The sequence below is a fragment of the Myotis yumanensis genome, unplaced genomic scaffold (genome assembly GCF_028538775.1).
Source record: "Myotis yumanensis isolate MYYU_CA2020_CCGP unplaced genomic scaffold, mMyoYum1.0.hap1 SCAF_10, whole genome shotgun sequence".
Taxonomy (NCBI): domain Eukaryota; kingdom Metazoa; phylum Chordata; class Mammalia; order Chiroptera; family Vespertilionidae; genus Myotis; species Myotis yumanensis.
The window spans coordinates 20273799-20280542 of NW_027223761.1; the positions used below are offsets into that span (position 1 = coordinate 20273799).

Sequence of the window (6744 nt, forward strand, 5' to 3'; positions counted from 1 at the left end):
TAAGTGTTTCAACCATAATATAAAAAATTAATGATATACTTTGAGATTTGGATTTACACAATGTTTCTATCTGTTTCCCAATAGTAAATTATAAACATTTTTAAATTCAGCAAATAATCTAATCAGTATAGAGTAATCACAAAGACCAGTTACACAGAATAAGAGGCTGCAATTTTAAGAAATTCAGCATTAAACAACCAAGAGCAAGGAAACTGATTCATGCCACAGCAATACTGCAACAGGAAACAGAATGATATCCTTTTTTTTTTTTTTAGCAAGACAAGACACTATTGAAGTCAATAGAATATTCACTAATATAAGTATTAAACTTATAGACTATAAGTTTCCAATAGCTGGAACCACATCTTACTTATCTTTATATTTAATGCTTCAGACAGTTCCTGGCATTCAATAAATATGTGTGGAATGAAAATAATAATAAAATTTTAAAACTAAAATAAGTTAGTTAAAATAGGCTATGGAAATATCATTACTTAAAATAAAAGCTTATCCTCTCCAAAAGCAGTTTTATAGAAAAAGAATTATTGAATGACTTTGCATGTGATCATTTTACTTAATCACCAAGCTGATTGCAATCTTGAAAATTTGGGCAACTCAAAAAATTATAAATGGCACAGCCATGTAGGCAGCTTTCTGAATTGCATTCTTGGTGCTTAGGAAGAAAACCAAATAAGTAGACAAGTACTTTTTCATATGAAGTAGCTTGAAACAAAAGAGAGAAAAAAGAAGATGACTCCATGAAGCCGAAAAGTGGCACAAGGGTAAAAGAATTGATTTTCCTTGGCCCCATCCAGAACCAAGAACTGAGTTGGGTCTGATTTCTTTTCCTACTTTAGGTGTATATGACAACTCTGCTGGGAAACCTCCTCATCATGGTCACCGTGACCTGTGAGTCTCTCCTTCAGACCCCCATGTACTTTTTGCTCTGTAATTTGTCTATCGCAGATATCTGCTTCTCCTCCATCACAGCTCCCAAGGTTCTGGTGGACCTTCTGTTAAGGAGGAAGACCATCGCCTTCAATGGCTGTTTGACCCAGATGTTTTTCTTCCACCTTGTTGTAGGGGTAGATGTATTTTCTTTGTCGGTGATGGCATTAGATCGGTATGTGGCCATCTCCAAGCCCCTGCACTATGTGACCATCATGAGGAGGGGGCGTTGCACTGCCCTCGTTGCAGCCTCCTGGGCGGGAGGCTTTGTCCACTCCATCATCCAGATTTCCCTGTTGCTCCCGCTCCTCTTCTGTGGACCCAATATTCTTGATACTTTCTACTGCGATGTCCCCCAGGTCCTCAACCTCACTTATACAGACACTTTTATGCTTGAGCAGCTGACTTCCAATAATGGACTGCTAACCACACTGTGGTTCTTCTTTCTCCTGTGTCCTATATGGTCATATTATTAGTAGTACAGTAAGGTCTCAGGCAGGGGAGGGCAGGAGGAAAGCCTTCCCCACCTGCACAGCCCACATCACTGTGGTGACTCTGCATTTTGTGCCCTGCATCTATGTCTACGCCCGGCCCTTCACTGCCCTCCCCACAGATAAGACCATTGCTGTCACCTTCACTGTCATCTCCCCTCTGCTGAACCCCTTAATTTACACTTTGAGGACCCAGGAGATGAAGTCAGCCATGAGGAGACTGAAGAGAAGACTTGTGCTTTCTGACAGGATATAGACCAGTAGCTCACTCTTTCTTACCACCTTTAAAAATGTTTGTCAATCAAAATAAACTGTATTCACTAAAAATTTTTCTAGTTAATTTTTATATTTCTATTAAGGTACACATGACTTTCAAAGATTCTGATTAGCATAAAATAATAATGTAGAAAGATGGATTTTATGTTATAAAAGAAAGTAGAGAAATCCAATTGTTAGCCAGAGAGGTCACTAGTCTATCTTACAAGCATCTTATTGAATTAGGATAAGTGGCAGATTTAACAAAACAAAAAAATATATTGTGCCAAACCGGTTTGGCTCAGTGGATAGAGCGTCGGCCTGTGGACTGAAGGGTCCCAAGTTCGATTCCGATCAGGGGCATGTACCTTGGTTTCGGGCACGTCCCCAGTGGGGGGCGTGCAGGAGGCAGCTGATTGATCTCTCTCATCGATGTTTCTGGCTCTCTATCCCTCTCCCTTCTTCTCTGTGGAAAATCAATAAAATATTAAATATTAAATATATATATATATATATATGTACACACACACACACACACACATATATTGTCCCAGTTCTATATGTACTTTTCATTTAACATATCTACTTTACTTATAGAGAGTGCAAAAGTGAAAAGGAGATTATTTGTTCAGAACTTGGCATCTAGACTTATAATTTTCCCCCCATCCTCTTGTCAGTTGCCTAGTTCTTAGAACCAGCAGCCCCTCAATTAATTGCAGCTTCACAGGGTATTTAGTATCAGACCAGTATTGCTAAATGATTCTTTAGAAATTAGCTCAGACCCAAATCAAACACAAGATGTATTTAATATTTTAAAAATTTTGCTATTGAAACTATAGTGCTAATACCTTTCATATAAGAATATGAACACAAGGGATGCCCCATATATAAATAAATAACTGGATTTCAGGAAAACCCATGTTACACATATGACCTTGAATTCACACTATTATGAAAGCCAGGAGAACTGTGTTCATTATAATCATGTAGAATGGAAATGAATCACCACTCTGGGAAAGCTCTTTGAAGCAAAAATGAAACTTCTTTAGCTCCTTCTTTACCCCACCCTAAAAAAAATAAATGGAGCAAAGCAAACAAAAATAATAACTATTGCCTCTCACTCATTTCTGCTCTTCAAATCATTGGAGAATATGGTAAACACACACACACACACACACACACACACACAATTGAGTTGTTTGTATTCTCTGATAACATGACTCCTTAAAAATGGCAGAAACCTCTGGAGATGCTTCAGACTATGCATACACATTCAAAAAGGTTGGAATGAAGCAGAAAACATTATTCCATATATCAACTTGGCTATTATTTGTTTACTTATTATGCTATTTACAGCTGCTGAGAGTTTCTCCCTGCCCCTCCTCCACCCATTTCTGGAGTTAGATCCTAGATCTAAATTTTTGAAACTAAAAAAAAAAAAAAAAAAAAAAAAAAAAGTCATGTCCTGGTATAAATCTCAGTCCACAAATCAGACATGCAGAAGCCCTGAGCTGGGGATGTACCCAGAGTGTCCAAGAGACAGTTAGGGGGGCTTTATAACTAGAAGAGAAGAAGCAAGGAGAAGAGAGGTAGTTGTTACAGTCAAAGAGATAATGGGGCCACGGGACAAGGTCATTAGGACCTTTTCAATCATTGTAAGGATTTTGACTTTCACATTAAGTAAGATGGGTGTATATTTATAGGGCTTCAAAGAGCAGAATTAATGGTGCATGTTTTCACAGAAATTCAGGGCTTGCTGTTATAAATATACTGAAGAGAGGTATAGACAAAAACGAAAAGACCAATTAAGAGGCTACCGAAATAGTCCCATGAAAGAAGTAATAAAGACACGACGTAGTAATGATGGAAGTGGTGAGGATTTTTAAACACTGTGAAGGTTGAGCAAGTGGGATTTGCTGATGGATCCAGGGTGGATTTCCTGGCTCCATGTGCACCCCATGAGAACTCCATCGCCCACTTCGTGCATCAGCCGTTGAGAGGGAGCTTCTTCACTCTGGCCTACACACCCCCCTCAGGTCCCAGGGCTCCTTCCAGGACTTGTGTGTCACAGTTCAGAAATCACCCACATGGGTGAAACTGCCTAAGGAACTTGTTCAGAATCCCTAAGAATAGACCTTCGTTTCCCAAGAAGAATATTACTAAAAGGGAACATCAGGGATGATTCTGACTGAACTGACCTAACAGGATTTCTGCTGAAGATAGGCCAGGGTGATCAGATATCTCTTGGGGATGGTGGAGGATGAGGAATCTGGTTAGATATGGAAGGTGAGGGTTCTGGCTGAACCAACTTAGGCAGAATTTTTACTAAAATTGGACAATGCAGAGGCAAACATGGAGGTCCAAAAGTTGAGGTCCAATTGAAAAGTTCAGGGGAGCCTGAGTAGAGTTTGTTGCTGCTAGAAAAAAACGTGTGTTCCCAAGCATATGTGCCTGCGTAACATCTTAATTACTCCCACTGAAACAAGCTCACCATCAGGAGAACTTTTCCACAGCCATATCCAACTCTATTCCCTCTGATAATTCTCACACTAGTCCTGGGGTTAGGGAATTGGTAAATATGACGAAGCACCGTGAATCAGCATGGAGGAGTCAAGAAAGTACTACTCTTGAGTTTGTCTTTTTCCACGTAAGGATAGAAGAGAAGCCTCTGAATTCACTACTTAACAGAGTTTTCTGATGCTGAATGAGTCCCAAGGTTCCTGTGAACATTAATTAAGATGTTCTTGAAAGAAGATTGGAGATTTTAGGTAAGAAGCATTACTCTACATGAGTGTGTGTGCCTGTGGGGTCTGGTGTCTATGCATAAGAGTGAGGAAAGAAAAGTGAAAAAAATTGAAATCCAGATAGAATCATTAATATTCATACATGTATTTTGCATAAACATAATGTAATAAGTACACAAGATGCTGCATTCCAGGGCGAACCTTCAGTGACAGACAGCACAGCTAAGAGATATTAATAAAGAGGATATTGTGGACCTAAGCTGGCAGGAGGTAACCAATCAATGTGTTTCTGTCTCTCCCTCTCCCTTCCTTTCTCTCTAAAAAATCAATGGAAAAAAATATCCCTGGTGAGGATTAAAATAATAATAGTAATAATAATAAAAAGAAGAGATTGTGAAAAGACAGGCATAAAAATTAATTTTATTTGGAATAGAAGAAAAGGCAGTTTTTGTTTCCTGGGACCCCTTTAATTACACACTGAAAAGGGATTTTCTCAGGCTTATTTCCTGGAGACAGAGCTCCTCAAACTGAAGTTACGCTAAAGTTAAAATGAGGGAGAAATGAAATCAGACCTTCAAAAAAAGTTAACGAATGATACAATGAACACCTAACTACCCTTTCTTAGATTTACCAAAAAATAAACATTTTATAGCAATGACTTTCTTTCATATGTCTTTCTGTGCCTTCATGTTTACATCCTTTCTTTCCAGCCAAACTTACCACTTATAAGCAACTTTTATATATTCAAGTGGCCCCCTAAAGCTAGAGCTCCCGTTCTCTCCATTCCCGTGTGCCCCAAACATAAAGGTCACCTTCTCCATGCAGGTTTCTCTGAGCCTCTTAGGGAGAAATCCCTCTCTCACACACAGCTCATCTGTCTTCAGATGGTCCCCACTACTCCCATATTACCATTAGATTTCAATTCTTTTTCCACTGGTTTCAGATTAAATTCCTTTTTCTCAAATAACCTAGAACTCTGCCAATTCTCCATCAATATTTACTAAATAATTAGATGGATTGAAAATAGCAGAAAGATGGCACAGAAGCTGGTGGATATCATCTGAATTATCAAAGGCAGGTTGTGAACTTGGGACCTATTTCTTTCTGACAAGGAGGTCTGACTTGGGGTCTGAGGTACCTTCTACCCTTCTGTGCAAACCAGAGTCTGTTATTTACATGGGGTCCCCATGAGAGGCCTTCATGACTAGTTTGGGCCCTGACTGGTTTGGCTCAGTGGATAGAGCTTCGCCCCAAGGACTGAAGGGTCCCGGTTCGATTCCAGTCGAGGGAATGTACCTTGGTTGCAGGTACATTCCCCTGCCCTGGTTGGGGTGGCCCTGGTTGGGGTGGCCCTGGTTGGGGTGGCCCCGGTAGGGGCGTGTGTGGGAGGCAACCAATTGATGTGTCTCTCTCACATTGATGTTTCTCTCTCTCTCTGTCTCTCCCCCTGCCTTCCACTCTCTCTAAAAATCAATGGAAAAAATATCCTCTGGTGAGGATTAACAGCAACATAACTAGTTTGGACCGCCTCCATCTCTCTAGTTACAATACTGAGTTGGCGTTTTCTGGTGATCATTTCCTCTCTCTTAGAACTAGTCGGGATCAACCACTCAGTTACCATTTAGTTCAACACACTCCATTTACTGATGAGTCTCCAGTATTAAAGGTCACTCAACATAGTACTAATCAGAACAGATCACTAATCAGAACAGCCCTGTACGCTGAGACTTTGCATGTGTTAATTCACCTAATCCTCACACCTTCACTTCATAGATGAAGAAGTGAAGACTCAATGAGGACTCTCATTAGTCCAAATCACAGTGACAAAGCCAGGACTTGAGCCCAAATGGCGCTCATTGTAGAGACCATGCCCCGATTTCTCTGGTCTGCAATGATGTGGCATAAGAAGCCAAACCATGCAAGCACTCCCCTTACTATCACTCACTGTCACCACCCGCTGGGCCACTCTTACTGCCACCTAAGGAAAAATAACCTGTGTTTTCCTCAAGACAAAATGTTCTGCTGAAGTTGTTTTAGAATACATGTTCTGGGAAATATACACCTTGGCTAAAAGACTGTCAGTATAGTTAAAGAATCTGTGTGTCTGTGAGAGCCCTTTCTTTAAGGTAATACACATAGAATCATACTTATTGTGGATTAGGCAATGCTCTAAGTACTGATGATTTACATAGATCAATTCATCTAATAATCACAAAATTCACATGAGGGAGATGCTATTGTTTCCAAATACTACTCAGAGACAGGCCAAGGGGTGGAGTAACTTGCCCATTTTTCCATAACCAGTA

The 6744-nt window shown here is 40.0% G+C and overlaps 1 pseudogene; it reads left to right on the forward strand.

Annotated features, from left to right (window-relative positions):
* Window positions 1-758: 758 nt before the first annotated feature.
* Window positions 759-1695, forward strand: LOC139017982 (olfactory receptor 4D10-like; annotated as a pseudogene).
* The last annotated feature ends 5049 nt before the right edge of the window (window positions 1696-6744 follow it).